The sequence below is a fragment of the Saimiri boliviensis genome, chromosome 9 (assembly GCF_048565385.1).
Source record: "Saimiri boliviensis isolate mSaiBol1 chromosome 9, mSaiBol1.pri, whole genome shotgun sequence".
In the NCBI taxonomy this organism is placed as follows: domain Eukaryota; kingdom Metazoa; phylum Chordata; class Mammalia; order Primates; family Cebidae; genus Saimiri; species Saimiri boliviensis.
Window position 1 is genome coordinate 87,530,908 of NC_133457.1, and position 12,225 is coordinate 87,543,132.

Here is a 12,225-nt window from a genome sequence, read left to right on the forward strand (position 1 = left end):
CAAGCAGTCTGACAAATATGGAAGATCAATTGAAATTTCTTTCTATTTCATTAAGACTTAAAATTATGGGAGGGGGAATAGTCACTATTTCCCATAATTATCTACTTATGTAACATAATATACAACTGCGCAAATAAATGCAGATAATATGCTTCTGCTGCCTTCAGTTATATCGATGAAATAGTTAAAGCAGAAGTCTCAGATACCGTTGTAACCCAGTAGAATTATGCTTAAATTTATAACCTGAATTTGTTTTTTTTTAAAGATGGTTCTCTGAGTTATTTTTTTACCAAAACATTTTTCAGCAAGTGTTTACAAAAACTGTTCTGTCCTTTCCTCTCAGAGAAAGGCAACTATAAATTAAGTAGCTTGGAAAACAAGAATAGACTAAATATGCACATACAGATTCTTGTTGTACTGGCCTACAGGTAGTCAACTATACATTAGCCCTAACAAAATACAATCTCTTGTTTTAATTTTTGAATAGATAACTGCCAAATATTTGTGCAGTTTGGTTCTAAGGATCACTTACTGCACTTTCAAAAACTACTGGAATATCTCCTTGCATTCCTTTGTGAGCAAGAAAATAAATTGTCTATCAAATGATGCACCTTTGAAAATCACTGTATATTTCTTTGTAGTATTCTGAAGGAAGACTTAAAAGAAGTTTCTGAGTGCCTAACATATGATACGTAACTCCAAGTTATACAATGTAGATTTCTTACGGAAAATATCTGAATAAACACGTATTTATAAATCGTATTCGCTAGAAAAAAACTAAACATGTTGAGGTGTAAATAAGAACTGAAGGAGCTGTTTGAGCTCTCAGAGATGAGTCTCATATTCCATTCAAGTGTGACTTGTGAAAAGGAGCAAACCAAAAATGGTACCTTCAAAGAACTCAATGTGAGCGCTATACAGCCCCTAAACAATTTACATTTTGATCACATCCTTTCTGCTACGTTAGATATGCAAAAACTGCTTCTTTGTGACTAAGAGATTGTGGTCTCTTTTACTTTCTGCCTCCAGGCCATTGTGAGAGCCTGGCGATTCACACGGTTAGCTTTCTGGATGGCTGAGGTTTTACCGGCTCTGTGAACCCACATCAGGGCAGATCCAAAGCAACCCCCGTCCTTCTTAGGTACCTGAAGGTAAAGCTGACTGAAACTACTGCCCACAAACATAGAATGTCATGAAAGACGATTATCACAAGGATGGAGCTTTCTGTTTCTGAAAAAGCAGTGTGAACCAACTTTCAGGCTAAATGATGAGGTGACTGCATCCTCAAACACGATCTTCATAGGAAACAACTGCCTGTAAGAGGATTTTTCTCTATCTCCAGAGAAACCAATTGTGTCAGCCCAAAGAACCTCTCAGAACATGGTTTACCTCCAGGTCTTTGTGTGTCTATTTATGTTATCTCTCCAGCCATTTCATAAAATGCGGTAAGAATCAATAAAGTCATTAGCAAACATCCGTACCAAGTAAAAACCAGATAACTTCAGCTACTGTTGTTAAAACTTTAGTTCTGTCAGAAATAAGAACACCACGAATTAGTACCAACTAAATATTAGTTTGTTAGAAAGTGTTGTACAACATGTATTCTTAAGTATGAAAGTAACTTGCATAAAATAAAATTGATCAAAGCACAATCTTGAAGAAACAAACTAAGCACAAATCACTTACAATCGGTAAATTCTTCTTTGGGGAGACTGACAAAAGAACATAAAGGTTTGGGAAGGAATGCAGAAACTTTCTCAGGTGATGATAATGTTCTAGATCTTGCCAGGATTGACTTATCCGGTGCATCCATTTGTTGAAAGTGCAAGCAATGCACAAGCAAGGATGTGTGCATTTCACCCAATATAAATTTCATATGAAAAACTGGTAAGTATTGAACTCTAGTTAATAATAAGCATTCTGGAATATATAAACTATGCCTGCAGTTTATATTTAAAAGCATCAAAAATAAGACAGTGAAAGACAGAGGGATAACTGGATGGACAGACAGGTGGTAAAGGAAATAACATGTTAATGATAGAATCTAGATGGTGAATATACAGTTGTTCATTGTAAAATATTTTCAAATTACTATATGTTTGAAATTTTCATAAGCAACGTTGGCGAGAGATGTACAATGAAAAAGGAATCACTGAAGAGCTTGGAGTATCACACCAGCACCCGACTTCCCACTTCCTTCCCTTCAAGAGTTCAATTGACATTGTATTTAGAACCCTGCCAGAATACTTATTTATTTGACAGTCTTGCTCCATCACCCAAGCTGGAGTGCAGTGGCGTGGTCTTGGCCTACTACAACCTCTGTCTCCCAGTTTAAAGCAATTCTCCTGCCTCAGCCTCCAAAGTAGTTGGGCTTACACGTGTACACCACCATGCCAGGCTAATTTCTTTTCTTTCTTTTTTTTTTTTTTAAATAAATGGAATTTCACCATGTTGGCCAGTCTGGTCTCAAACTCCTGACTTCAAGTGATCTGCCTGCTTTGGCCTCCTAAATTACTGGGATTACAGGCTGGCAAAGTATTTAAATTGAAAACTCAAGACACAAATCTCACAAGCTCGCAAGCTGAGATGTGGAAAGTTTTTATGAAAATCAACTGCCCAAAACTGGATTACTACATTGGAAAATTGTGTGTTATGTGAGAAGAAGGAAGCAGCGCCTCACAAATAAAGTTTCTAAATTTCAATTCACCAGGAGCTGAAGTGGAGCACCTGCAAGCCAGGTTGGGCAGAGGATGCCACAGAAGACTCAGGTTCAGGATGCAAATCAAACTCAACGCATTTAAAATGTTCCTGATGAGCAGGACATGAGGGCAGACAGAAGGAGAGGATGAGCCCTTGGTGGCTGTAGCAACCGCAAAGGGAGACCTCAGCTGACAGGCAACAGTTGGGGCTGCCAAGGATAACAAGTCCTGGAAAAGACTGCTGAGGAAGTTCAGCACAGGTGACAACCCCACACATTTCTTCCAGAGAAAACAACAGGCCACACATCATCAGTTACATCAGCGATGAAGACGCCAGTGTCTATAGCTAGTCAATTCCCCTCAATCACGTCTCAGTCATGAGCTTCACAAACTGATTGCCCAGTATGGATAGACAACGTCCATTAAGTGAAAAACAATGATCTGAGCAGTTATTTCATATCTGGTGGTATAACTCCTTGCTAGTCAAAGTGTGGTCCTGAAACAGTGGCATCAGCAGCACCTGGGAGCCTGTTAGCAATGCAGAATCTCGAGCCTCACCCCACACCTGCTGTGGTACAATATGCAGTTAACAAAATCACAAATGATTTCACACACACATTGAAGTGTGGGAAGCAGTGGCGTGATCCAACAACAAGCCCATAGACCGAGTCTTAATTACTTAGGTCTTCTCAATGGCAGCTTCATCAATAGCATTATCTTCAGAGAAGACAGATGCAGGTAAACAGGTAAGCAATATGAAGCCTTACACACCTTGAATCCTGGAAGCACCTCTTCTTCTCTATAATGCTTCAGTTCTAGCCTCCACCTTGTGTAAGATAACTTACCTCAAAGCTCCCGGAGACTGTATAAACCACAGTGGAACTTGTGTTGAAAATTTGGAAGTTTCACATGCTTTAATGTGTCTGGAAATAGTCTAGGTATCTTTGGAGAGTGGATCACTTTGAAGGTAATTGCTCTTTAATGTAAAAAGCACATAAAGTGTTTTGTTTTGGTTTTTTCCCAATAGGTAATAACTATTAATGGAATTCTTAGGCCACTGTCCCTGTTTCAGCTATAAAAGACAGCTGTGAAAGTTCTTCACATGTTCTTAAAAATAGCCACAGAATGTTGCATATTATTCATGTACAAATCTGTCAAAAATAAGTTTATTTTAATGGTCATGCTTTGTTTACTTCAGTCATTAAGATTGTTTATGCTCAAATATCTGTGGCTAATCATAGTTTTACCTTCTGTTTCATAACTACTTATGTGTTAAAGCAGTCCTAACTGAAAAAATAAAGTAGACAAATATGAAATATTTTTCTAAAACCATTCAAAGCCAATTATTCTGTACTAACTACAAGTTTCATACTTCAGTATCATTCCTCTGTCCATGAACATGTGCATATTACATGAAAAAAATGGGTTTAGAAACATAATTACCAAATACACAAACCAACTTTGTAAGTTCCTAATTTTTACTCTCTTATTTCAAAAACCAATTTTACATAACGGCTGAATAACTTTCCAAGAAAATGAATAAGTACATTTTCAAGTTCAAAGTATATTTTCATTCTCACTTCTTATTTAGGAAAAGAGACTAGCAAATAATCATTTTGCCTGTCTGAATATGACTGAACAAAAAAAGTGGCAATCAAAACAAAATACTGAAATATGTGCCATATTTTCATTACTAATTAAGAAAAACAGAAATGAATTAGCTTTTTAAAACTTATGCCTTATGAAAAAAATGTTTAACATCATCTGTGCTTTATCACATTATATTTAAGTGTTGACAAAGTATTATCAAGAGACTGTTTTTTTTAATAGACCTTATTTCTTAGAGCAGTTTTATGTTCACAGAAAAACTGAGCAGAAGGTACAGCAATTTCCCATATATCCCCTGTCCCCACATATAGTTTATTTTTAAAATACGGAGTGTGATAAATGAAACACACCAAGAAATTCTACAGCCAAGCAAATCATACCTATACATGTCTTACGAAAAAAATCTACTTGAGTTACAGTTAGGTTTAGGAAAATTTTATAAAAAGAGATGTTAAAATAAATATCTAATTGATGATAACATTACCACAAAAGCATAGTGTCTAACATACTTCGTTGGCATAATTTTGTCTTAAATTTCTCTTTTACAAGAAAATCTAAAGAAAAAAAGCAATAACCTATATAACAATGTTCCTAAAAAGTCTGGGTGCTCTTAGCAATATGGTATTTTCTATCACTAAATACAGCTATATCTGCTTACCTTCAGGGACCATGAAAATAAAACTATTCCTCTACAAGTAATAAAAATCACAAACTTATCAAAACTGCCTCCTCTATATAAATCTTAATTGCTATTCCTAAAGCCATTTTCAGCATGCTTTCTTACCTGAAAAGGAGTCAGTAGGATTTCAACCTCACTCAGTCAGAAACAGGCACTGGAGAGCACGCCTGAGGCAGGTGGAGAACTTCGGAGGCAATCACAAGTCTAAGATAAGCTCGCTCCTTCCAGCATGAGAAGGGGCAGGAGCCTCAGGATGAATGAGCCGGAGCAGCCAGGGACTGTAACGCTGGTCCTCTCACGCAGAGTCCCACCCCTCCGCTGCAAAGTGAGAGGCTGAGCAAACAGTGCTCACAGCCACAGCAAAATATCCAGACATAGTGGCTAAGAGAGGCTCTTTCAACTACCCTAAGCAGAATAACAAATACAGCAAATGCTTTTCACAGGCATATTGCTGAGGAACACTGCCTGGGAATGAATAAACGGCCCCAAATGTACCAAGGAGAGCCACCTGATCAGAGGTTGGATGTTTGTTTATAATAGGAAGAGTAAAATTGGAAGCCCACACCTGAACTCTTCCTTAAAACAAATCTTTGTTTTTTCTATACAAAAGGCTGCAAAAAATTCAAGATATAAACTGAAAGAAAGGCACAACTGATTTCCCACCATTCAGGACATGTCATAACTTGGTTATAATATTTTCAGAATCTTTGTTTCAACCTCCCAATCAGGCTGGCAGCTTTTACTTGTTTTTCTCCTTTATAATACCTTCACAGTTCAAGAAATGAAACAAAACTTTAAACATTTTTAAGTTACAAGTAGCACTGATATAAAGAAACATAATTAACTAATGTCTAAAATGAGATCTAGAGATTATCTCCATTACACAGATAGTAAAATGTTGAGACTTTTGTCCTGTTGCTATAACTCAAGAGGATTTTAATTCTACGTCAAATTAACACCTTAACACACACACACACACACACACACACACACACACACACACGTCCCCAGGTTTACCCATCCATCAATGACAGCATTACAATAAAAAATTAGGCATTTCCCAAAATGCTCATAGAATGTAAAAAGTTCTGCAAAACAAGGTTCCAGGGTAAAGTTTTAGGATGGCCAATCTACACTAATGTAAATGGAATTCTATACTGTAGGATTTCTCCAAGTTTTTAGTATGCTTATATTCATTATGAATCTATTAGAAGAGATTTTATGCTCCGTCTTCCACATTTACTTAACCATCAGACCCTTTATTTGAGAGGCATCCAGAGAGAATTGTATTTTGTGAGAAAGATTTGGAAAATGCTAAAACTCCAGATTTCATTTGCCAATTTTTAATCCACCAACCTGACATTGTGACAAGTTTTCAATGCACTTGGTAAAAATCATTAAAAAATCAATAACACTCCCCATCTGTCCGAACCTGTACTACTATCTCTAAAAATTACAGTGTGATCAGTACTACATTTCAGACTATTACAAAGCTAAACATGTTTTCCCAAATGAAAGTATGGGGAATGGAAAATGGAAGCATACCCTACAGGTACTCAGTGGATATTTAGTATACTCTTTGCATTACACTAGAAAATATAAGAAACAGCATGGTTTGTGCCCTCGAAAAGCTGGACATTTTGTTTTGAACCTCTGCAGTTAATATAAGCAGGCATGTGGCCATACTGTGGTCATCCATTTGCCCTCAAAATCTGAATGTCAGACCTCAGAGATGAACACTCAGCCAATAGATCCTACAGAGTGGGCACCCAAGCCAAAACACTGATGCAAGCTAGAGGTAACCATAAAAAACACCACCCAAATGCAATAGCATTTGCATACATATATGCACATTTCAACCACTTTGACAAAGTCAGACTCAAGAGAAAGAAACTGAGTCATGGTACCTCCAGCAAACCATGTGTAAAACCTGACTCCCACCTCAAAAGCTTCCATCAGTTTCAAGTCCTAGAGTCCTGCAGTTCCCTCCACCTCCAGCAAGCTCCTGCAGTCTGTTGTTCTTGTTTATATTGAAAAGAGTTTTCAGGATAGAACCACCACAGCTACTCCACAAAGATAATTAAGTCAACACTGCCCATATTCATCCAGTTGGCTACTCAAGAACAAAGTTATTTTCCCAATCATGGCCCTTAAAGTTTGAAATCTTTCTAAACTGACTTATACTCTTCTAATGCTTCTAATAAGAAAACGTTTAATACAATTTTAAAATGTCTTTAGTTTATATAGATTCTAATCAATCAACAGAATCATAACTAAAATATTATATTTAAAAGACTTTCCTATGATGAGAAAAATATTTTACTTAAAAAACAGTTCAGAAGACATGAGATGGTTGGATGTTGGGCAAGTCACTTAATTTCTCTGAGCCCCAGTTTCTTGATCTGTAAAACAGAAATAAAATCACTTCCCTCAGGAGGGTCCATGCAAATCAAAAATTAAAAAAACAGACTCCAAAGCTTGGGGCAACTGTTAGATATACATCATAATAACACTATAACATCCTGAGAAGATGTTCTTTCGGCCACCATCTACTGAGGGACTGCCATGTGACAAAAAACGGGGTGAAACACAGTCATGTTTAATATGAAAACACAGCTGTGTCTCATTATAATCAATGGATATAGTCTGGGATGTCTTAAAAATTAATTGGTAAAGTAACACAAGTTTATTGAAAAAGTTCAGACCACAGAAGGCATAAAGTTAAAAGTAAAAACACCCTCCATCTTTCGTATGAATTATAACCACTGCTTAGTTTTGGGTTTGTCTATAATCACTTTTTTAGATGACTCATGCAAAATACAATTTCCTTTCAATAAATGAACTTATCTTGTTTACACTATGATATTTAATAAGCAGGTGGTTCATCTTAATTCGATTATTTCAATTTATTATGTTTCCTGGTTTGATATTTTCTTTTGTTCTGATGTCTGCCACATAATTTATTAAAATATGAAATGAAGGCCAAACAATTATGGTATATAGAAGGTAATAAAAATATTATAAATTATAATCATATAAAAAATAATAAGTGACATGATCAAGAGACTGGAAAAATGGAAGAAAATATGAATGTTCATTTTAAAAATTGTTCATAAATTGGAGTCAACAGATACTGTCTAAAGTGAATAAATCTATAAGAATATTTTATTATGTTATTCCCATTTATAAAAATGTATTACCACAATAAAGAAAAAACAAAATATAAACATAAATTATGGAAGAGAAAAAAACATGGAGGATATTATATAATCTACAAAACAAAACACCAAGGAGGAACAAGCTCTGCTTCTACAGGAACCCACCTGGGGCTTCAACCACTCTATTCTCAATTAGGGATTTTGGCCATGGCCTTGCAGAAAATCCACCTGCTGGGGCACAAGGTGACACATATTTTGATTCTGCTCAGATTTGCTCCAACTTTGGCAGATATTCTTCAGAGACTTAACATTTGGGGTATAGCCATTCTCTACTTTTAGTGAAGAGTTTTCCTCCACTTTTATTTATTTATTTTTTCATCTCAGCAGTTTCAGAATAGAGTCAACACGTTTACTCAAGTTCCTTTAACGGAAACCCCTGTCTCCCAATTCAGTTTGTTTATTATTTTCTACATTATTTAGTTTTCTGCCTCTCCACTGCCCTGTTTAGCCACTGCTCCCCTTCCGATCTCTTGGTACTAAAATCAGTAGCTGAGCCAGCTCACATGGCCTACAAAAGACAACTGTGTGCATCTCTTCCCATCCCCAGGTTCAGTGATGTAAAATTGCTAGCTTAAAATTGGCCATGGTGAGAATATTTACACCCCAGAAACTGGCAAAAATACAAATCACCCCCACCCTAACAGTAGTTAAATGTTTACTAGGATACCCCTGGAAAGGTCTGTAAATTTTTTAAAAAACAGCTTTTTAGGACTATGTGTAAAGAAAGATGATAAACATTTTAACTGAGAATAAGAAAAGGCTTTTAGGCTTTTTTTTAAATGAGCTGGTACAGACGGCTTGACACTGCACCTCCACAAGATACACCGACATATTTATTATTCACATTTACAATAATTTATTACCGCAAGAAGGAACAACATAATATAAATGTAAATTATAGAAAGAAAAAAACATGAAGGATATTGTATATTCTAGGAGAGAAAATATAATTGATGAATTTAAATATTATAGGACTAATAAACATGAACGAAGGCTGTGTTTCCAGAGCAAATACCATCCTTTCCAATTCCCTTTAATATAAATGTACAGCATCTTTTCCCCAGTAGCTTTGAATAGCATACTGAATTGACAGAATAACTAAAATATTATATTTAAGAGACTGTCATATGATGAGAAAATTTTACTTAAAAAACAATTCAGAAGACATTGGATGGTTTGATGTCTTTTGGGTTTTGACTCTCATTAGCAAGGAGTTTAAGAAAGCACCAGCATATTCATTCACCGTGATATGACCGTTAAGAAAACTTTTTAGGTACAGGCATACTTTTGCCTCTCTCTTTCCTCTTTTGCAATCCCCAAAACACACACAAATCGCCACACATTTTGCTTCTTTTTTTGCCCAAAAGTCTGTGGACTAAAGACAAAACAATTGTTTAATAATGTCCTTGATCCTTTCAATCTTGTAAAAGATTGACTTTAAAGCTGACAACCCAGAATGCTCAGGGTAAAGTCAATTCATTGTTCCAGGGAACAAGGGACAAATGAGCAGAGAACATTATTTTAAAGTATGGTATGACATTCTAATAAACGCTGGCAATTTCATCTGCCTGGATAATCCACCATAATGAATCATGAAACTAAAAGATTTGACAAAAAGAAAAAAGAACATGCCAAAGAAATAAATGACAGAAAATTAAATATTATATGAATTAGTATTCTCATTAATGTTCCTCTAGATCTTCACGCTGGCTGCATTGAACATCTACTATTGAATCAGTGATTATTGGCATTAATGTATTCTGCCAATAGTATTAGTATTATTTAATTTTAGCTTATTAATAATTATCTTTTCGTATCACAGAATGGAACCTGTGTTTTGATTCACCAGGTAACAAACACTCTTTTTGTAGACTCTAAAAAGTGAAAAGGCAGCGACCTTTCAGGTTAGAACAGAATCCACAGAATGATAAAAATGCTTCCTTAGTTCCTTCTTCTAAATATTTTGTTCTACTCCAACAAAAAAATATACAAAGTCCAATACAAGCAATGCTGAGTATTATTTAGAAGACATAACTTCATTTTTGTCTCTTTGCTTAGAGTCAATAAAATAAAATTTATTTCACAGAGTATGATTTGTGTACTGGCAATGGCTGCAAATCAAGCTTTTCTATGATCACCAAACACTGGTAATCAATAGCTCCTGGCTGGTAAAAACAGCCAGACAGCACAACGTGGTAGGTAGGAGCAGCAGATCCACCTGGACACACCTGGGTTGGCATCAGAGTAATTTGATTTTGGATAAGTTACCCTCCTTACTGTCCATTTTCTCATTGAGTTCACAAGCCAACGTTATCTTCTCTATAAAACTAGAATTTTCCCTTTAAAAATGGTAAAAACTACAAACCCTTAGGATAAATGCTAACTATAAAACGCAGTTCTAAGAAAGGCAAGGGATTACTTAATGTGTGGAAAGAACCTGAGTTTTCAAATCAAATAAGCTGCATTCAAACCCTAGTCCCATTATGTACCAGCTGGCTATGGGGAATTGGGCTAATTACAAACCTTAAAAACTTGTTTCCTTATTTGTAAAATGGGGGTAATAGTATCAATCTAAAAACTTTCACATGTCTCAAATAATCACTGTCTCAAAAATAATTAATATTTATCTGTCTAAGCTACGGCCTGACAGAGTCAGTGCTGAGACGTCAGCTGCTTCGGATTTCATTGTTTTAATCACTTGCTAATACAACTCTGGCTCGCTTTCTGCTTTCACTCAACTTGGAGGCACTTCTCCTGTCTAGCAAACTATCTGAATACCTGCCACTACTAAAAGTCCTTTTCATGCTATTTTAGGCTGCCAGCATGAGTAATTTCCCAAGAGAAAGAACCTTATTTTGTAGTATATTCTGCTAATCCTCTAAACCTGAAGTCCAGAAGAAAGCTCTGTTTTCCACAAGGCTTCTCTCTTCTACACCCTTGCAGGCTCCCTCTTCTCACAAAGATACACAGAACAAAGGAGCAGAAGTTACCTCCACCTTTGCCTCAGTCTAGAAACAGCTTGTAATTATTCTTTGTCATTGTTAAGAAACCAGCTCCTCACTCCAAGCTCACTTTCTGCATTCTTTTTTAGTTGCAAAAACTGAAATTGATTCTATTTCTTAAGGAAACTATAAAACATGCATACACATAGACAGGCACAGATTTTGTTGTGTTTTCCTGTCACCAAGCAAAAACATCAGCTTCCCAATTTAACTCTGTGCCTTCATTTATTCAACATGTATTTACTGAGTGCCCACCATGCTCCTGTGTCAAGTGCCAAGTATATATGGATGAGTAAACAGATACAGTCCACTTCCTTGAAAACCTAACTATCCTGACCTTCTTTCATCATATTGCCCAAGCCAGGACACACTTCTGACTAGCTTTGGTTCCCAAAACCTAGCCCAGGGCAGGGTAGGACAATTACGAGCTGCATCTAAATAAGCCACAACAAATGTTAAAGACCCACCCTAGCCACAATTCTCTACTAATCAGATGAAACCTGCAAATAAAAGTAGTCTCTATCTTGCCACCAAACAATGGTGGATCAAGCTTACCCTGCTGTCCTGGCTAGAACTAAGCAGCAAGAGCAGCCCCTTGATGACACAGGTCCTGTGGTAGCTTTAGTGTAGAGAGACATTCAGTTTGTCTTCCTGTAGTATGCCCGCCTCTTCTCCCTAACTATGGGCAACTAAACAGGCCTAGAATCTATCAGAAGCTTTCCGAAATTCACAAGCACACTGAACAGTAGATCATTGTAATAATTTCACCATCCATGCAAGCCATAGTCGATATCTTGCTACCTCTTTGCAACCACAATATTTAATATGAATGTTTAATGTTTAAATGTAGTATTTCAAAATAGATACTGAACAAGAAGAAGCCAGTTTCATTCACCATCTTTATGTCTGTCAAAACTTTCATCAAGCCAAGCTCTCTCCCTTCCTGGGCTCACCATGTATAGAGGAGCCACTGCTAACAGAATCATCTTGATTAAGAATTCATATACTAGAAAAGCCGT

General features: G+C 36.3%; 1 protein-coding gene across 22 annotated transcripts in view; it reads right to left on the bottom strand.

The window, feature by feature from the left end:
* PLCB4 (phospholipase C beta 4) overlaps window positions 1–12,225 on the bottom strand; it is a 396,811-nt gene that overhangs the window by 292,653 nt on the left and 91,933 nt on the right. The window contains exon 1 of one of the 22 annotated variants that reach the window (XM_074406249.1): window positions 5,092–8,059. The exons of the other annotated variants lie outside the window; for them this stretch is intronic. The gene's annotated coding sequence lies outside the window, so the exon portion shown is untranslated. Of the gene's footprint in view, window positions 1–5,091; window positions 8,060–12,225 lie in introns of those variants that run through there. 22 annotated transcript variants of the gene reach the window in all.